The 20,818-nt window shown below is 40.2% G+C and overlaps 1 protein-coding gene and 1 long non-coding RNA gene across 5 annotated transcripts in view; one reads left to right on the top strand and one right to left on the bottom strand.

The window, feature by feature from the left end:
* The window catches only part of TRPC4 (transient receptor potential cation channel subfamily C member 4), a 218,714-nt gene that overhangs the window by 191,471 nt on the left and 6,425 nt on the right, over positions 1–20,818 (top strand).
* LOC102166397 overlaps positions 4,848–20,818 on the bottom strand; it is a 69,948-nt gene continuing 53,977 nt past the window's right edge. The window contains exon 3 of the long non-coding RNA XR_001299488.2: positions 4,848–5,001. This is a non-coding gene — a long non-coding RNA (uncharacterized LOC102166397). The remainder of the gene's footprint in view (positions 5,002–20,818) is intronic.

The raw sequence follows: 20,818 nt of genomic DNA, 5'->3' as shown, positions 1-20,818 counted from the left end.
GAGTTGGCTACAGGTGCATGGGTTGAATTCTGGACTGTCTACTCTGTTCCACTGATCTGTATTTCTGTCTTTGTGCCGGTACCATACGGTTTTGATGACTATTGTTTTGTGGGATAGTCTGAAGTCCAGGAGCCTGATTCCTCCAGCTCCATTTTTCTTTTTCAGGATGTCTTTGGCTATTCCGGGTCTTTTGTGCTTCCAAACAAACTTTAAATTATTTTGTTTGAGTTCTGTGAAAAATGTCCTTGGTCATTTGATAGGGATTGCATTGAATCTGTAGATTGCCTTAGGTAGTTTAGTCATTTTGATAAGATTGACTCTTCCAATCCAGGAGCATGGTATATCTTTCCATCTATTTGTGTCCTCTGTGATGTCTTTCATCAGTGTCTTATAGTTTTCAGAGTACAGGTCTTTTGCCTCTTTAGGTAGGTTTACTCCTAAGGTACTTTATTCTTTTGGATGCAATGGTAAACGGGATTGCTTCCCTAATTTCTCTTTCTGCTCTTTCATTGTTAGTGTAGAGAAATGCCATTGATTTCTGTGTGTTAGTTTTGTATCCTGCGACTCTGCCAAATTTGTGGATGAGCTCTAAGAGTTTTCTGGTAGAGTCTTTAGGGTTCTCTAGGTATAGTATCATGTCATCTGCAAATAGTGAGAGTATTACTTCTTCCTTTCCAATTTGGAGTCCTTTTATTTCTTTTACTTCTCTGATTGCCATGGCTAGGACTTCCAGAACTATGTCAAAGAGTACTGGCAAGAGCAAACATCCTTGTCTTGTTCCTGATCTCAGCGGGAATTCTTTCAGCTTTTCGCCATTGAGAATGATGTACACTGTGGGTTTGTCATATATGGCCTTTATTATGTTCAGGTAGGTTCCCGCTATGCCCACTTTCTGAAGGGTTTTTATCAGAAATGGGTGTTGGATTTTGTCAAAGGCTTTTTCCGTGTCTATTGAGAGGATCATATGGTTTTTATTCTTCAGTTTGCTAATGTGGTGTATCACACCGATGGATTTGTGGGTATTCAAGAACCCATGCATCCCTGGGATAAATCCCACGTGAGCATGATGCCCAATCCTTTTAATGTATTGTTGGATGTGGTTTGCTAGTATTTTGTGGAGGATTTTTGCATCGATGTTCAGCAGTGAAATTGGCCCGTGGTTGTCTTTTTTGGTGGGATCTTTGTCTGGTTTTGGTATCAGGGTGATGGTGGCCTCACAGAATGAGTTTGGGAGAGTCCCTTCCTCTGCAATTCTTTGAAAGAGTTTCAGAAGGAGAGGTGTTAGCTCTTCTCTAAATGTTTGATAGAATTCGCCTGTGGAGCCATCTGGTCCTGGACTTTTGTTTGTTGGAAGTTTTTTACTCACAGTTTCAATTTCAGTTCTTGTGATTGGTCCATTCATCTTTTCTATCTCATCTTGGTTTAGTCGTGGAAGATTGTACTTTTCTAAGAATTTGTCCATTTCTTCTCGGTTTTCCATTTTATTGGTGTGTAGTTGCATATAGTAGTCTCTTATGATCCTTTGTATTTCTGTGATGTCTGTTGTTCCTTCTCCTTTTTCATTTCTAATTGTATTGATGTGACTGCTGTCTCCTTTTTTCTTGATAAGTCTGGCTAAGGGATTTATCAATTTTGTTGATCTTTTCAAAGAACCAGCTTTTTGTTTCACTGATCTTTTCTATGGCTTTCTTTGTTTCTACTTCATTGATTTCTGCTCTGATCTTTATGATTTCTTTCCTTCTACTAGCCTTAGGTCTTGTCTGTTCTTCTCTCTTGAGCTGCTTTGGCTGTAAAGTTAGCTTGTTTATTTGAGCTTTTTCTTGTTTCCCGAGGTGGGCTTGTATTGCTGTAAACTTTCCTCTTAGAACAGCTTTTGCTGCATCCCATAGGTTTGGGAGTGTCGTATCTTTGTTGTCATTTGCTTCTAGGGATTTTTAAATTTCCTCTTTGATTTCTTCAGTGATCCACTGGTTGTTTAGTAGCATGTTGTTGAGTCTCCACATGTTTGGGTTTTTTGCAGATTTTTTTCTTGTTGCTGATTTCCAGTTGTGTAGCGTCATGGTCGGAAAAGACACTTGATATGATTTCAATTTTCTTAAAGTTACCAAGGTTGGATTTGTAGCCCAGGATGTGATCAGTCGTACAGGATGTCCCATGTGCACTTGAGAAGAATGTGTATTCTGCTGCTTTTGGAGGGGATGTCCTATAAATATCTATTAAGTCCATCAGGTTTAATGCATCATTCAGGGCCCGTGTTTCCTTATTGATTTTCTGTCTGGTTGATCTGTCCATTGTTGTAAGTGGGGTGTTAAAGTCCCCCACTATGATTGTGTTATTGTCAATCTGTCCTTTTAAGGTTGTTAGCAGTTGCCTTATATATTGTGGTGAACCTGTGTTGGGTGCGTAGATATTTAAAACTGTTATATCTTCTTCTTGGATTGATCCTTTGATCATTATGGAGTGACCTTCCTTGTCCCTTAAAATATTCTTCATTTTGAAGTCTATTTTGTCTGATATGCATATGGCTCCTCCAGCTTTCTTTTGAGCCCCATTTGCATGAACTATTTTCTTCCATCCTCTCACATTCAACTTGTATGTGTCCCTAGAAGTGAAGTGGGTCTCCTGAAGACAGCATATATATGGGTCTTGTTTTTGTATCCATTCAGCCAGTCTATGTCTTTTGGTTGGGGCGTTTAGTCCATTTACATTTAAGGTAAGTACTGATATGTATGTTCTTATTGCCATTTTATGAGTTGCTTTGGATTTGTTTTTGTTGCTCTTTTTTCTTCCCTTCTTCTCTTGTTCTCTCCTCTTCTGGTTTGATGACTGTCTTTCGTGTTGATTTTTTTTGTTTGTGTATCAATTGTAGATTTTTGGTTTGCAGGTATTCTGAAGTTTTGATGTAAGAGTCTATATGTATATGAGATTGTTTTAAGTTGTTGGTCTCTTAATTGCAGGTTCACCTCCAGGGTCCTGCATTCGTACCCACCTCTTCTCATGATGTCTGATTTTGGTGGTATAACTGCGCATGGATGATTTTGTATCTTTACTGTACATATACCTTTATGGGTGAGCCTTGTCATTTGTGGAATTTTTGTTTCCTGTGGCTGTCTTTCCTTTTCTGCCTAGAGAAGTTCCTTTAGTATTTGTGGTAAGGCTGGTTTAGTGTTGCTGAATTCTCTCAGCTTTTGCTTATCTGTGAAGCTGCTGATTTCTCCTTCAAATCTGAAAGAGAGCCTTGCTGGGTCAAGTAATCTTGGGTTGGAGGTTTTTTCCTTTCATCACGCTAAGTGTATCATGCCACTCCCTTCTGGCCTGCAGAGCTTCTGCTGAAAAATCTGCGGATAACCTTATCGGGGTTCCCTTGTATGTTATCTGTTTCTTTTCCCAAGCTGCTTTCAAGATTTTGTCTTTAATTTTGGTCAGTTTGATTAATGTGTGTCTCGGTGTATTCCTCCTTGGGTTTATTTTATAGGGTACTCGTTGTGCTTCCTGGATTTGAGTGAGTGGTTCCTTTGCCATGTGAGGGAAGTTTTCGGCTGTTATCCCTTGGAATATGTTTTCTGTCCCCTTCTCTCTCTCTTCTCCGTCTGGCACCCATATAATATAGCTCTTGGTGCGTTTCACGTTGTCCCAGAGTTCCCTGAGACTCTCTTCATTTGTTTTCAATCTTTCTTCTCTTTTCTGTTCCGCATCCGTAATTTCTGCTGCCCCGTCCTCCACCTCGCTTATTTGTTCTTCTGCCTCCTGTATTCTGCTGTGAGCTGCTTCTAGTGGATTTTTTTATTTCAGTTATTGTATTTTTCATCTCTTCTTGTTTCAGTTTTATATCTTGTATCTCTTTGCTCAGTGTTTCCTGAAAGTTATCCCTCTTTGCCTCCAGTTTATTTCCAATGTTTTGCGTCATCTTCAGCATCAAGAGTCTACATTCTTTTTCCTGGATGCTGAGAATCTCTTCATCACTTAGCTGATTTTCTGGGGTTTTTCCTTTCTCCCTCATCTGAGTTACAGCTCTCTGTCTTTTCGTTTTTATAGGTTTTTGGTGTGGTGACCTTTTTACAGATAATAGAGTTGTAGCCTCTCTTACTTCTGGTGTCTTCCCCCCTTGTGGCTGAAGTTTGTATGGGGGCTTGCTGTAGGCTTCCTGATGGGAGGGGCTGATGCCTGCCCCCTAGTAGGTGGAGCTGATTCTAATTCTGCTAGTGGCTGGGGCTTAGACTCTGGATGGGAGTAGAGGCAGCTATTTGCCTGAGGGGTCTTTAGGCAACCTGTTTACTGAGGGGCGGGGCTGTGATCCCACCTGGATTGTTGTTTGCCCTGGGGCTTCTCAGTGCTGACTGCTGGGTGGGGCCAGATTTTCCCAAAATGGCCACCTCCAGAGAAAGGCATGATGATGACTATTCCTGAGAGGTTTGCCTCCAATGCCTTTCCTCCACAACAAGCCGCATTCACCCCTGTTTTCCCAGGATATCCTCCAAGGACTGCAGTCAGGTTTGACCCTGATTCCTATGGAGACTGCTTTGCCCTGGGATCCAGTGCATGTGAAAGTCTGTGTGCGCCTTTTAAGAATGGGGTCTCGGTTTCCCCCAGTCCTGTGGAGCTCCTGTGCACAAGCCCCACTAGCCATCGATGCCAGATGCTCCAGGGTCTCTTTCTCCCAGTGCCAGATCCCCACACGTGGGAGTTTTATGTGGGGCTCAGAATTCTCACTCCTGTAGGTGAGTCTCTGTGAACCAGTTAGTTTCCAGTCTGTGGGGCTTCCCACCCAGGACGTATGGGGTTGTTTATATTGCATAATCGCCCCTCCTACCTCTTGATGTGGCCTCCTCTTTGTCTTCTGGAGTAGGATATCTTTTTTAAGGTTTCCAGTGAATTTGGTTGAAGATTGCTCAACCTTTAGTTGTGAATTTTGTTGTTTTCAGGGGAGAAGTTGAGCTCCAGCTCGTCTATTCTGTCATCTTAATCCCATCTCTAACCAGTATGATCTTGAAGGCATCATTTCTAATGTGGGAGACAGGGATGGGAGAACATCTTAATGTAATCATATTATATGACATATTATCATAACCATTTAGTTATATGCGAGATGCCATGAGAACAATGCAAGATATAATTAATGTTTTCCTTGGAATAAACAGGAAATGTTTCAGGGAAGCCACACTGTGGCTTACAACCTTCCACATCAAAACATAGTTGTCCTTTTTTCTCATCTTATTCTTATATTCATAAGAAAATTATTTAATCAGTCCCTGCAAGGGCTATTGTTAGTACTATCTTACCATGCTATCTTTCATAGAAGGATTTCAATTTAAATATCATTTCTGGGCCCCCAAATGAAAGCCACACAAAAAAGAAAGTTGTCTTCAATATTTTAGTTTTGGGCAATAGCAGAAGGATTCTTGGGTTTTAATGCCATGAAACTTGTAACAAAATATAGGGCCCTGCTCTAATATTTTAAGAGATCCATCTGTGCTTCCACCAAAATTATGGAGGACCACTCTAAGAATTTGGTTTCTGACTATCCCTCCTGCTCCCCCAGAATCCTCCCACTGTTGACATATTTTTAGGAATATGTTACCATTATTTCTTAGATGCAAATGGGAGCTTAACGCTGACTTGGGCTTTCCTATGAAAGCAGTGATTCAAGGGGTAAATGGCATAAGTTAAAGAACATTCTTTTCTATACATTACTAGTCAAAAAAACAAATTTCTTTTTATTTCTCTATCTCTGAATTTGAATATTTTGATCCAAGCCTATGCAGAGAAAAGATAATTCGCAATGAATTGTGACCTCAATTCATCCCTTTTCTGTAGCTAGGTAAAGTTTACTGATCTTGGGTAATGGATCTTCTTAACTTTGGGAACTTGTGACAAACCAAATAAATATTGGGAATCTCTCTCGGTTCTTGTCCTGTTCTCAACCCTGCCCCTGCTCTGCCAAGCTAAGCCTCTGGGCAAACTCAATGCTAATCAAACCTAATCAAACTCAATGCTATACATTTACTCTTCATCCAGACTGTGTTTCCATGACGAGAGGACCTATTTTGGTTTGCATTCTCTTAGTAAAATTTTATATATTGAGCTTTTAGACAGAACTAAATAATATGTATTATTTGTAAATATATATATGTAAAATATATATGTAAACTATATATATACTTTTATATGACAAAAAGCAAATTAAGGTTGTAATATTAATGGAGGAGTTACATGTGAAAAAAGTGCAAAGAGTAGTTGCGTTCACTGAGAATTTATTTTCGATTGGGTTAAGCCAACTGATAGTCCACTGTGTAGGCATACAAAAAAAGCAAAGGTGATATATACATAACCATTAACTAAAAGGTGACTCTGAAGTACCAATGACAGTCATTTTGTATAATCAAGGCGTGGCTTAGAGGATGGCATTACATTGGAAAGGGACCCTAGAAATCCTTTAGCTCAACCATTTCCTTTAAAAAAAAAAAGCTTGTTTACCTTGCCCGGTGTTTCAAGTGACAGAGCTGAGAAAACACTTGGGTCTTTTGTTTCCCATTCCCAGTGCTTTCCATTGCCCTCTCTGGTTTCCCTGAAAAGGCTGATGACCTTGCAACACTACCTTCCATGTTGTGTACCCATCTTCTGGTTTTTCTCAAGAGCTTTTGCAGATCCCACCACCACTGTTTTCAGCTGCCTCTTAGATTCCTGTCTCTCACAGCCCTTGTTTAACAGGCTGGCTTCCTGTGGGCTCTCATCCCAACTTGCTTATATTTAGGCCACATTTTTGAAGCAGAAAATTGAAGATGAACTGGAGGTAAAGTTTATACATTCTTGGAGGTATTTTCTCTAAGCCTTCCCACTTGTGGTTGACGTACTTGTCACCAGCAGCTGCCTGAATGTCAGCTGCCCCTCACTCCCTTCAGCCCTGAAGCCACTGTTCTCAGGGTTACTGTTTGGTCTCCTCTGGGAGCCCATCATTTTGATCTTATCTTGCTATTTATGGCCTCTGGGTAATACTGATAGAACTAGCCCTGAAAAAATCACTAACTCTTTTTTTTTTTTAACGTTGGACTTCCTTTTATGGATGATTGGGAATGCCAGGTAAATTAACCTTTCATTTGGAATGCTTTATGGGAGAAAGCATAAATGAAGCAGAAACACTTTATTGAGCAACACTTTTATTGTAGGAAGCAAGCCCATAATTAAGAAATGCCTTGTTATATATCATGAAAATCATGATAAATCCCACCAAAATCATGAAATCATGAAAATCCCACCAGAGGCAGCTTATTGAAACAAGGATCATAAAACAAGCAACATTTTTATAGCTTTCTTTTCTTCTATTACTTGTCAAATTTTAACATATTTTATCAGCAGATATCCTTGTCAGTATTAAAATACTGAAGTTCTCAAACTTGAGTGTGTCCTACCATCATCGGCAATCTCCAGTCTCACAAGCATTTCCAGCTTGCAACTTTAATTAGAAATTACTGGGGTTTTTTTTGTTGTTGGTTTTTTTTGTAAAGCATACCTAGCTCAGCTTTTTATTGTTTAAATTTTTAAATTTTTAAAAATTTTTTCTTATCAAGGCTGCACCTACAGCATACAGAAATTCCCAGGCTAGGGGTCCAGTTGGAGCTATAGCTGCTAGCCACAGCCACAGCCACAGCAACACTAGATCTGAGCCATGTCTGCAACCTACGGCAACACCAGATCCCTAACCCACTGAGTGGGGCCAGGGATCAAATCGGCATCCTCATGGATACTGGTTGGGTTCGTTACACTGAGCCACAACTGGAACTCCCTAGCTCAGCTTTAAAAACTAAAAGCCTATGTTTCTACTTGTTATTCAAGAGGTTTAGATCATTTAATTACATTAAAAAGATGTTAACACAATAATATTTTGCCAGTGTTTAATTAATATGAAACATTCTTAAGGCTATAGACCAGGTTTCCAAATAGGATGCTTAAGTTAATGGGTAATATACTGAACCCCCAAATACTAGATCTTCTAACATAGTCATAAAAAAATGGTTTTAACTTCTTGAGTTTTATTGTCCATGAAAAATTAATCAGTCGATCTAAGAAAGAATTAGAAAATTTTATTTGAGCCAAATTTGAGGATTATAACCTGAGAAGAGCCTCTCAGCTCTGAGAACTGTTCCACTGGTTAGAAAACAAGGCACAGTTACACAAACTGCTTTTCATCAAATGTCATATATTGACAGTTTACATAATCCAGATCTGAGTGCCATCCTGGCGGATCATGTGACCTTACAAGATCAAGAAGGGATGTTATCTTTTAAGGAGCTGTCTTGTTGATGCTAAGAAAACATTGCTGTTTATGGTTGAGCAGGTATTCCTGCCGATGGCGGAGGTCTGGTGGATGCATAATGCATGGTGAGGGAGAGGGGAGGCCAGAGGGCAGAGAGGAATTTTTATGTTTAAATGTTTTTTGTCTTGCTGTAAAATGTGAATTTTCTTTCACATATATTTTCCACTTTCTCTTGAGCACATAGTGAAAGCAGGAAACATGGTCTCTGTTAGGGTCACTTAGCATCACTCAGCTCTGGGACTGCAGAGCTGTCCCATGGTCAACTCATGCCTGACCAGTTGCCACACAAATACATTCAGTTAAGTCAGGGCAGGGAATGAGGAGCAGTGAGTTAACACCACCTACCAATATCAGTACTGAACGAACAATGCTAATAGACTTCATACTTAATTATCAAAATGTCTTGTTCCTTAATCTTCATGACTTGCAGGAAGCTACCAACAAATCTTACAGATATGACCGTGTTCACCCAGGGGTTCTTCTCAATCCTTAATTTACTGCTGCAAGGGCTGCTACAGGACCTTTTAATTAAATTCTCTTTCCCAAGTGGGAATCTAGAGGAATGAATTTCTTCTTGGTATTTCAAGAGTGAAATTCAGAATACTTGTTCTGACAATGCAACCTTCAGCATTTTGCATCCTTTATTTTTATATGTCTAGAAAGTATGTGTACAGAGAACAATATGTAGATCCATCTGTAAATGCACCAAACTGCAGTCTTTATGGAGGAACCACATCCTGAAACAGCCCCTTGCCTTTTTACTTCCTTTTAAAAGAGCACAGCAAGCTGCTTCCCTTAAGGGACTCACTAAGCAAAGAAGAGAATAAAAGGCATAATTCATGGGCTTAAAAATCAGTGATAGACCAAAACCAGAGTGGGAAGGAGAGGAAAACGGCAGTGACATTTGACTGCAGGGAACCAGCTATGTGAAGGAAGCTTGACAGTCCACACAGTGGACCGAGAGAAAGGAGAGATAAAGAGTGAGAAAATGTCGCTGTGAGTCCCCAGAGCCCTTTCTTTCAGAGCTGCAGAGCCCTTCCTGCTCTAAAGCAACCTAACACTTCTATTGAAATGAGGACTTTGCTCCTGGCAGAGAAGGCCTCTCACTAGTCGGTCTTTTCCTTTATCATTAGTTCTGTGATCCAAATACTGCCATTGTCTTGTCCTAACAAGTCAGGAGGAGCCTGCAGACAGAGAGGTCTGCTTCTGTGGCACATAGGTGTGCCCTGGGCACCTGCCTTGAAAGCTGCCCTGCCAAGGAATATTCTGCACACTGTGCCAGACTTGCAATATAATTCACCAAGAAAACAGTCATCTTAAAGCACACATCTCCTTCCAAAATATTTTTCCTAGACACCAGGTTAAGGAAGGAACGTCCCTGGTTGGTCACATGGCCCATTTTCCTTATCTTAACAGACAACCAACTTAAGTTATTTCAGAAAAGGCTGCCAAGTGCAATTCCACAAATTTCTCAGTAACACTGTAAACAAACATGATCTCATTCATGGAAAAATGTCTTTATTCCTAACCTAGGTCTACCATGTTATAATTCTACTTAGTTCATTATTTTTAAATAAAGGTAGAGGAGCCCCCAGTCATTGCACATCACTTTATCAGTCAAAGGTTAACATGTGAATGGCTTGAAGAAATTAAACACCTTGGAGTTCCCATTGTGGCTCAGTGGTTAACGAATCCAACTAGGAACCATGAGGTTGTGGGTTCGATCCCTGGCCTTGCTCAGTGGGTCAAGCATCTGGCGTTGCCGTGAGCTGTGGTGCAGGTCACAGATGCAACTGGGATCCCGTGTTGCTGTGGCTCTGGTGTAGGCTGGTGGCTATAGCTCCAATTAGACCCCTAGCCTGGGAATCTCCATATGCTGTGGGTGCAGCCCTTAAAAAGACAAAAAGACCAAAAAAAGAAAAAGAAATTAAACACCTCTTACCCACTTAGGTCTTTTTTAAAATTAAATGTCCTTTATTATAATACTCTTATAAACAGATTGTTCAATTCTGTTCTGGGTCACTTCAGTGATAATTATAAGACTTAAGGCCTTCCCTTATAAGAGTAAATCCTTTTGAAGTTCAGCTGATCTTTACCCAACAAAAAGGTTGCAACCATGCTAGGTATTATTGGTGGCAGCTCTATCATATAATATTTAATCATGTCACCAATTACCAAAAATTATCACTATGTTTATTGCAGAGAGTGCCTATATTATGGGTTGAATGGTACCTCTCCAGAAAAAGATATTTTGAACTCCTAATCCCAGACATCTTGGAATATGAACTTATTTGGAAATAGGGTCTTTGCGGATGGGATTAGTTAGAATGAGGTCATGCTGGAGTAGAAACCTCATCAGCACATGATCATGTGAAGACACTGAGATACAGGAAGCGAGTCATGTAAAAGTGGAGCTAGAGATTGGAATTACTCAGCCCTTGGCACAAGCCAAGGAACAGCAGAGACTGACAGATACCACCAGAAAGCCCCCAGGCTCCATGCCTCCTCCTCCCTCCCCCCACTCTAGCTGCTGGCCTTGGGCTTCTGTTCTCCCTCAGCATTCCCTGGCTTCTAGTTACTCTCACTGCCTCCTCCTTGCTGTTCAAAACCCAGAGAACATACTACACAAATAGTGGCCATAATAGAAACGACGGACTGTGAGTGATAAAGATGTGTCAGTGCAGGTTCTTCAGTTGTAACAAATGTACCACCTGCTGGGGGAGGTTGATAATGGGGAAAACTATGAGTGTGTGAGGACAGGGTTATAAGGGAAATCTCTTTGTCTTCCCCTTCAATTTTGCTCTGAATCTTGAATTCCTCTAAAAATGGTAAATTCTTTCTTTTTTTTTTTTGTCTTTTGTCCTTTTAGGGCTGCACCTGCCGCATATGGAGGTTCCCAGGCTAGGGGTCTAATTGGAGCTGTAGCTGCCAGCCTGCACCAGAGCCACAGCAACGCAGGATCTGAGCCACGTCTGCCACCTACACCACAGCTCACGGCAACGCCAGATCCTTAACCCACTGAGTGAGGCCAGGGATCGAACCTGCAACCTCATGGTTCCTCGTCGGATTCGTTTCTGCTGCACCACGATGGGAATTCTTAATAAAACAAAAATGACTGCCCACAGAACCTGAGTTATATTTGCCCATACTTACTAGAACCATCCCTTCACCCTATTGCTTAAATACAAATTTCTTATTTCCAAACCTCTATGGCCTAAAGCATCCAACTCTAGCTAAAGAAAATGTTCTTCCCAAGCATGAAATGACATGCAAATCACACAAAGAAAAATAATTACATCTCAGTACATTCATACTCCCTCAGAAGCAATCCTGATATATGTCAAACTACGCACAGATTTTGTGACTCAAGAATATTTTTAAAACGTATTTTAACATGTCAATTCATAATGTTAATCAGAAAGGAAAAACAATGGGAAAAGGATAGGAACCAACTTCCCCCATTAATGACAGATGCCTTAAATCTCTATCTCACCGAATCTTCAAAATCACCCAGTGGGGAGTTCCTGCTGTGGCACAGTGGGTTAAGGACTGAGTGTTGTTCTGCAGCGATGTGGGTTCAATCCCTGGCCTGGCTCAGTGGGTTAATTTAGCAGTGGCTTAGGTTGCCTCTGCGGCTCAGATTTGATTGCTGCCCTGGGAACTTACATATACCTCAGGTGTGGCCAAAAAAAAAAAAAAAAAAAAAAATGACCAGGTGAGTTTATTTTTACCTTGCAAAAGCAAAAACATGGAAGGGAGACAGTCTCAGAGATAAATTCCTCTTTCAGGCTTAGTTAACTTCAATCCCATGTGTGACCCCTTATTTCACATTTTTAATACCACATCACACTATCTCCTTAAAAGTAAGAACATAGACACAGGCAGGCATTAATAGCAATGGTGAATTCATTGCATTAATTTTTGTTTTCAGTATTCAGAAGATGGTTAACTGCATTCATTCTCATTTTCCTAGGATACTGAAATTCACTTGGCTGATAAAATCTCACAAGACTAAAAACTGTTTTGTAGTATTACTGAATAGGAGTGGAAATAAATCCGTTCCCTGAAACAATTAACTATATTAACTTAGCCTGAAACCTGGGCTACAGATATTAAATAACTTCTGAAAATTATCATAGTAGCTTTTTGTATGTTCCTTCTCTCTGCCAGACTACTTTGCTTTAAATTTTTTTTTCTAGAAAAATAAACCTGGCATTATTTTTTAAAGTGTGATCTTTGATCTTTTTTATATTTGCATTAAAATTTAAAAATTCATATTTCAGTAAGATTCTACTGAAGGGAAGATAGTTTGCTCTTTTTAATACTAAAATGCATCATGGTAATTTTCACTTATTAGAATTTTTTGATTCTGTCATCCTTAGTTTTAGTTTTGCATTAAGGAAATTTAAAATTAAATCATAACTTCAAACTGCTCTCTGCTGACTAATTTTTATTGACTTTTTAAAGACTAAACTAGCAAAATACCATAGAAAACCCAAGACAATAAAAATTGAATCAATTGTATTCAATAGTAAATTCAGAATTTTTATTTATTTAAACCATGGAATATGATCTCCTATACGATATTTATCCTGAGAATTCTAAAGTTAGTTTACAGCTTGCTTTAGTATTTATGTACACTTAATGGAACGTTAAGGCTTGTTTCCTTCCAGAAGTGTTTTTTGTCTCAAATTTCAGCTCATCTGTGTTTCAAGAAGAGTCATATACCTCCATCTTGTGGCCCAGTAATAAAATTCCCTGATATATATATATATATATTTTTTAAGAGGTTCTTAATTTTGTATGAAGTTTCAAATTTCCAAGTCTCTTAATTAATACCGTAATCTTATCAAAAATTTGTGTATTAAGATTCACATAAAATTGATTGGTACTCACATCTTCAGTGGTCTTTAAGAAGATAAGCATTGTCTCATCTGTTTCTAAAAGTGGTGAATAGTGATGAAACATAAGTCAGTTCTCATGGCCAGTGAAAATGGCAACTTACCCTATTCCCCAAAAGAGAAAAAAAAGAGTTTCTTTGAATTGTTTAATTTTTTTCTAATATCATTTTACAATGATGTATGCACAGCTCTTCTCAAAATTCCATTTTATCAGCCTATGATTAAGTTTTTACTAAGGAACAAGATCAAAAGACTTACTTAAAACCAAAATATGTTATCTCTTTTGCTTCCTCACAATTTACCAAATTCATTCCTTTTTATGTCTTTTTTCCTTTTCTTTATTACCCAAATGAATTTATCACATCTGTAGTTGTATAATGATCATCACAATCCAGTTTCACAGGATTTCCATCCCATAAGCACATCCACCATCCCCCCAAACTGTCTCCTCCGGAGACCATAAGTTTTTCAATGTCTGTGAGTCAGCATCTGTTCTGCAAACAAGTTCAGTCTGTCCTTTTTGCAGATTCCACATGTCAGTGAAAGCATTGGATGTTGGTATCTCATTGTCTGACTGACTTCACACAGCGTGATAATTTCTAGGTCCATCCATGTTGCTAAAAATGCTGGTATTTCATTCCTTTTAATGGCTGAGTAATAGTCCATTGTGTATATGTACCACCTCTTCTTTGCAGAACTGTCTGTTTAGATCTTCTGCCCATTTTTTGATGGGGTTGTTTGCTTTTTTGGTATGGAGCTGCAGAAGGTGTTTATAAAGTTGGGAGATTAATCCCTTGTCTGCTGCTTCACTTGCAAAGATTTTCTTCCATTCTGTGGGTTGTCTTTTTGTTTTGTTTAGGGTTTCCTTTACTGGGCAGAAACTTTTCAGTTTGAATAGGTCCCACTTGCTTATTTTTGTTTTCATTGTCAATACTCTAAGAGGTGGATCTGAGAAGACGTTGCCGTTGTTTATGTCAGAGAGTGTGTGGCCTATGTTTTCCTCTAAGAGTTTTACGGTATCTGGTCTTATATCTAGGCCTTTAATCCATTTGGAGTTTATTTTTGTGTATGGTGTTAGGGAGTGTTCCAATTTCATTCTTTTCCATGAGGCTGTCCAGTTTTCCCAGCACCGCTTATTGAACAAGCTGTCCTTTCTCCATTGTGTATTCTTGCCTCCTTTGGCATAGATGAGTTGGCTGTAGGTGCGTGGGTTGAATTCTGGACTGTCTACTCTGTTCCACTGATCTGTATTTCTGTCTTTGTACCAGTACCATACGGTTTTGATGAGTGTTGCTTTGTGGGATAGTCTGAAGTCCGGGAGCCTGATTCCTCCAGCTCCATTTTTCTTTTTCAGGATGTCTTTGGCTATTCTGGGTCTTTTGTGCTTCCAAACAAACTTTAAAATATTTTGTTTGAGTTCTGTGAAAAATGTCCTTGGTCATTTGATAGGGATTGCATTGAATCTGTAGATTGCCTTAGGTAGTTTAGTCATTTTGATAAGATTGACTCTTCCAATCCAGGAGCATGGTATATCTTTCCATCTATTTGTGTCCTCTGTGATGTCTTTCATCAGTGTCTTATAGTTTTCAGAGTACAGGTCTTTTGCCTCTTTAGGTAGGTTTACTCCTAAGGTACTTTATTCTTTTGGATGCAATGGTAAACGGGATTGCTTCCCTAATTTCTCTTTCTGCTCTTTCATTGTTAGTGTAGAGAAATGCCATTGATTTCTGTGTGTTAGGTTTGTATCCTGCGACTCTGCCAAATTTGTGGATGAGCTCTAAGAGTTTTCTGGTAGAGTCTTTAGGGTTCTCTAGGTATAGTATCACGTCATCTGCAAATAGTGAGAGTTTTACTTCTTCCTTTCCAATTTGGAGTCCTTTTATTTCTTTTACTTCTCTGATTGCCATGGCTAGGACTTCCAGAACTATGTCAAAGAGTAGTGGCAAGAGCAAACATCCTTGTCTTGTTCCTGATCTCAGAGGGAATTCTTTCAGCTTTTCGCCATTGAGAATGATGTACACTGTGGGTTTGTCATATATGGCCTTTATTATGTTCAGGGAGGTTCCCGCTATGCCGAATTTCTGAAGGGTTTTTATCAGAAATGGGTGTTGGATTTTGTCAAAGGCTTTTTCCGTGTCTATTGAGAGGATCATATGGTTTTTATTCTTCAGTTTGCTAATGTGGTGTATCACACCGATGGATTTGTGGGTATTCAAGAACCCATGCATCCCTGGGATAAATCCCACGTGAGCATGATGTACAATCCTTTTAATGTATTGTTGGATGTGGTTTGCTAGTATTTTGTGGAGGATTTTTGCATCGATGTTCAGCAGTGAAATTGGCCCGTAGTTGTCTTTTTTGGTGGTATCTTTGTCTAGTTTTGGTATCAGGGTGATGGTGGCCTCACAGAATGAGTTTGGGAGAGTCCCTTCCTCTGCAATTTTTTGAAAGAGTTTCAGAAGGAGAGGTGTTAGTTCTTCTCTAAATGTTTGATAGAATTCGCCTGTGGAGCCATCTGGTCCTGGACTTTTGTTTGTTGGAAGTTTTTTACTCACAGTTTCAATTTCAGTTCTTGTGATTGGTCCATTCATCTTTTCTATCTCATCTTGGTTTAGTCTTGGAAGATTGTACTTTTCTAAGAATTTGTCCATTTCTTCTCGGTTTTCCATTTTATTGGTGTGTAGTTGCATATAGTAGTCTCTTATGATCCTTTGTATTTCTGTGATGTCTGTTGTTCCTTCTCCTTTTTCATTTCTAATTGTATTGATGTGACTGCTGTCTCCTTTTTTCTTGATAAGTCTGGCTAAGGGATTTATCAATTTTGTTGATCTTTTCAAAGAACCAGCTTTTTGTTTCACTGATCTTTTCTATGGCTTTCTTTGTTTCTACTTCATTGATTTCTGCTCTGATCTTTATGATTTCTTTCCTTCTACTAGCCTTAGGTCTTGTCTGTTCTTCTCTCTTGAGCTGCTTTGGCTGTAAAGTTAGCTTGTTTATTTGAGCTTTTTCTTGTTTCCCGAGGTGGGCTTGTATTGCTGTAAACTTTCCTCTTAGAACAGCTTTTGCTGCATCCCATAGGTTTGGGAGTGTTGTATCTTTGTTGTCATTTGCTTCTAGGGATTTTTAAATTTCCTCTTTGATTTCTTCAGTGATCCATTGGTTGTTTAGTAGCATGTTGTTGAGTCTCCACGTTTGGGTTTTTTGCAGATTTTTTCTTGTTGCTGATTTCCAGTTGTGTAGCGTCATGGTCGGAAAAGACACTTGATATGATTTCAATTTTCTTAAAGGTACCGAGGTTGGATTTGTAGCCCAGGATGTGATCAGTCTTACAGGATGTCCCATGTGCACTTGAGAAGAATGTGTATTCTGCTGCTTTTGGAGGGGATGTCCTATAAATATCTATTAAGTCCATCAGGTTTAATGCATCATTCAGGGCCTGTGTTTCCTTATTGATTTTCTGTCTGGTTGATCTGTCCATTGCTGTAAGTGGGGTGTTAAAGTCCCCCACTATGATTGTGTTATTGTCAATCTGTCCTTTTAAGGTTGTTAGCAGTTGCCTTATATATTGTGGTGAACCTGTGTTGGGTGCGTAGATATTTAAAACTGTTATATCTTCTTCTTGGATTGATCCTTTGATCATTATGGATTGAACTTCCTTGTCCCTTAAAATATTCTTCATTTTGAAGTCTATTTTGTCTGATATGCATATGGCTCCTCCAGCTTTCTTTTGATCCCCATTTGCATGAACTATTTTCTTCCATCCTCTCACTTTCAACTTGTATGTGTCCCTAGAAGTGAAGTGGGTCTCCTGAAGACAGCATATGTATGGGTCTTGTTTTTGTATCCATTCAGCCAGTCTATGTCTTTTGGTTGGGGCGTTTAGTCCATTTACATTTAAGGTAAGTACTGATATGTATGTTCTTATTGCCATTTTATGAGTTGCTTTGGATTTGTTTTTGTTGCTCTTTTTTCTTCCCTTCTTCTCTTGTTCTCTCCTCTTCTGGTTTGATGACTGTCTTTCATGTTGATTTTTCTTTGTTTGTGTATCAATTGTAGATTTTTGGTTTGCAGGTATTCTGAAGTTTTGATGTAAGAGTCTATATGTATATGAGATTGTTTGAAGTTGTTGGTCTCTTAATTGCAAGTTCACCTCCAGGGTCCTGCATTCGTACCCACCTCTTCTCATGATGTCTGATTTTGGTGGTATAACTGCATGGATGATTTTGTATCTTTACTGTATATATACCTTTATGGGTGAGCCTTGTCATTTGTGGAATTTTTGTTTCCTGTGGCTGTCTTCTTTTCTGCCTAGAGAAGTTCCTTTAGTATTTGTGGTAAGGCTGGTTTAGTGTTGCTGAATTCTCTCAGCTTTTGCTTATCTGTGAAGCTGCTGATTTCTCCTTCAAATCTGAAAGAGAGCCTTGCTGGGTCAAGTAATCTTGGGTTAGAGGTTTTTTCCTTTCATCACGCTAAGTGTATCATGCCACTCCCTTCTGGCCTGCAGAGCTTCAGCTGAAAAATCTGCCGATAACCTTATCGGGGTTCCCTTGTATGTTATCTGTTTCTTTTCCCTAGCTGCTTTCAAGATTTTGTCTTTAATTTTGGTCAGTTTGATTAATGTGTGTCTCAGTGTATTCCTCCTTGGGTTTATTTTATAGGGTACTCGTTGTGCTTCCTGGATTTGAGTGAGTGGTTCCTTTGCCATGTGAGGGAAGTTTTCGGCTGTTATCCCTTGGAATATGTTTTCTGTCCCCTTCTCTCTCTCTTCTCCGTCTGGCACCCGTATAATATAGCTCTTGGTGTGTTTCACGTTGTCCCAGGTTTCTCTGAGACTCTCCTCATTTGTCTTCAATCTTTCTTCTCTTTTCTGTTCTGCATCCGTAATTTTTGCTACCCTGTCCTCCACATTGCTTATTTCTTCTTCTGCCTCCTGTATTCTGCTGTGAGCTGCTTCTAGTGGATTTTTTTATTTCCATGATTGTCTTCTGCATCTCTTCTTGTTTCAGTTTTATATCTTGTATCTCTTTGCTCAGTGTTTCCTGTAAGTTATCCCTCTTTGCCAATGTCTTGTATCATCTTCATCATCAAGAGTCTACATTCTTTTTCCTGGATGCTGAGAATCTCCTCATCACTTAGCTGATTTTCTGGGGTTTTTCCTTTCTCCTTCATCTGAGTTACAGCTCTCTGTCTTTTCATTTTTATAGGTATATGGAGTGGTGACCTTTTTGTAATTAATAGAGTTGTAGCCTCTCTTACTTCTGGTGTCTTCCCCCCTGTGGCTGAATTCAGCATGGGGGCTTGCTGTAGGCTTTCTGATGGGAGGGGCTGATGCCTGCCCACTGGTAGGTGAAGCTGATTCTCATCCCTCTGGTGGGTGGGGTTTAGTCTCTGGATGGGATTAGAGGCAGCTATTTGCCTGAGGGGTCTTTAGGCAGCCTGTTTACTGAGGGGTGGGGCTGTGATCCCACCTGGATTGTTGTTTGCCCTGGGGCTCCTCAGTGCTGACTGCTGGGTGGGGCCAGATTTTCCCAAAATGGCCACCTCCAGAGAAAGGCACACTGCTGAATATTCCAGAAAGCTTTGACTCCAATGTCCTTCCCCGACAACAAGCCACATTCACCCCTGTTTTCCCAGGATGTCCTCCAAGAACTGCAGTCAGGCTTGACCCAGATTCCTATGGAGACTTTGCTTTGCCCTGGGACCCAGTGCACGTGAAAGTCTGTGAGCGCCTTTTAGGAATGTGGTCTCCGTTTCCTTCAGTCTCTGTTTCCCTCAGTCCCGGCATGCAAGCCCCACTGGCCATCAATGCCAGATGCTCTAGGGGCTCTTTCTCCCATTGCCAGATCCCCCCACGTGGGTGTTTGATGTGTGCCTCAGAACTCTCACTCCTATAGGTGAGTCTCTGTGAACCAGTTAGCTTCCAGTCTGTGGGGCTTCCCACCCAGGATGTATGGGGTTGTTTATATTGTGTAATCGCCCCTCCTACCTCTTGTGGCCTCCTCTTTGTCTTCTGGAGTATGATGTCTTTTTTATGGTTTCCAGTGCATTTGGTTGAAGATTGCTCAGCCTTTAGTTGTGAATTTTGTTGTTTTCAGGAGAGAAGTTGAGCTCCAGTCCTCCTATTCCATTATTTTAATCTCAACTCCTGAGAATAGGATGCTTCTGCACTTAGCTTTGGCTCCACTCGGTTCCTCCTTCTTTTTTACACCAGCAGCAGAGGCAGTAGCTGAACGGGTGAGCGAGCTGTGCAGGGGTGAGCGTGTGAGTGTGCGCCAGGCTCCGCTTCACTTTCTCCCTCCTGCTGCCTCAGCCCCCGCTGCCACTGCTCACTCACTGCCTCCCACCTCACTAGTGCTGGCAGTCCCTTCTGGACTGGGCGGTGGCGGTCAGCGACGGTGGTTGGGGGGGTGTAGTGGGGGAGGGAGGGTGCCGCTGAGGAGGTGCTGGATCCGGTGGCTGGAGACGGAGGGGCTTGACTGGCCTCTGGGGGGCAGGAGGTGCAGAGACATAGAGTTCTTTGAGGGGCTCTGCAAAAGAGGGGGTAAGAGTCTGAGGGAAAGTGTCTGTCAAGTAGGATGGTGGAGCTGCTGAGGGAGGCAAGGGGGAGGCGCGATGGACAAGCTGGGGGTGGTGTCGGGGGAAAACTTGAGGGGGCATCTATGGTGCTACCTACACCTGGGTCTCCGGCTGCAGCCACGACCCGGCCCTGCCTCAGCCTCAGCCAAGCTATTGTAGGCCACCGGGCTGGGCACACAGCCTCACTCAAGGGCCCCCACCCCCTCCCCCATGAGGCAGAGTCTCTGGCCCAGCCTGGACCGTCCATCCTCCAATTCATTCCTTTTTAATAGAAATTTAGTTTGTTTCTATGTTTTTTTAGATTACATTGGCCAGTTTTCTTCCTTTAGAATCAATACTATTTATTCAACATTCATAAAATTGATATTATGATATTTTCCTAGTATCTTTAGAATACTAGTGAAATTTGCAAATATGAAATTTGTCATTTATTATTTAACTCAATTTATAATAGACTTTTTCAGTTATTAAAAATATTTCTCCATTTAGCATTCCGTAATCACTGCTCTGTGCTAAACCTAGCTCTGCTCCCAAACAGTTCAATCTCTTCAAAATCATAGCTGAGACTCATATTTATTTTTTAAAAATTTAATGAACCCTATCTTTGAGCAGAATCTTTTACTTTATTTTGTTAAATTCAACTATCTAATTAAAAGAGCAATCTTCTCTTAATGTACATCTGCTTGAAATTAAGTGTTGGGGAGTTTGTTGTCTAATAGTGTTCCTGATTACATGTTGCGTATCCTGGCTAAATTCTTAATGTTGCTATGTTCATATTTATGAAGACTTTCAGATTGTTATAATGCTAGATTTTTGTTCCATCAACTTTTTATTTTTATTTGGAGTTTATTCTTGTATTTGATACCTCCCATCTGTGTCTCTTAGCATCACTTCAAGTGATTTGAGATACATACTAAGATTGCATAATTCTCTATTTATATTACAAGAACAATCTTGCCCTCATTAACTTATTTTATGTATTAAATGCCACAGGAATTATAACCCTGAATTTTGTTGTTTTTGGTTCATT

The sequence above is a fragment of the Sus scrofa genome, chromosome 11, assembly GCF_000003025.6.
Source record: "Sus scrofa isolate TJ Tabasco breed Duroc chromosome 11, Sscrofa11.1, whole genome shotgun sequence".
NCBI classification, from domain to species: Eukaryota; Metazoa; Chordata; class Mammalia; order Artiodactyla; family Suidae; genus Sus; species Sus scrofa.
Note: the sequence above shows the minus strand (reverse complement) of the source record. Positions and strands in the feature narration are given on the sequence as shown.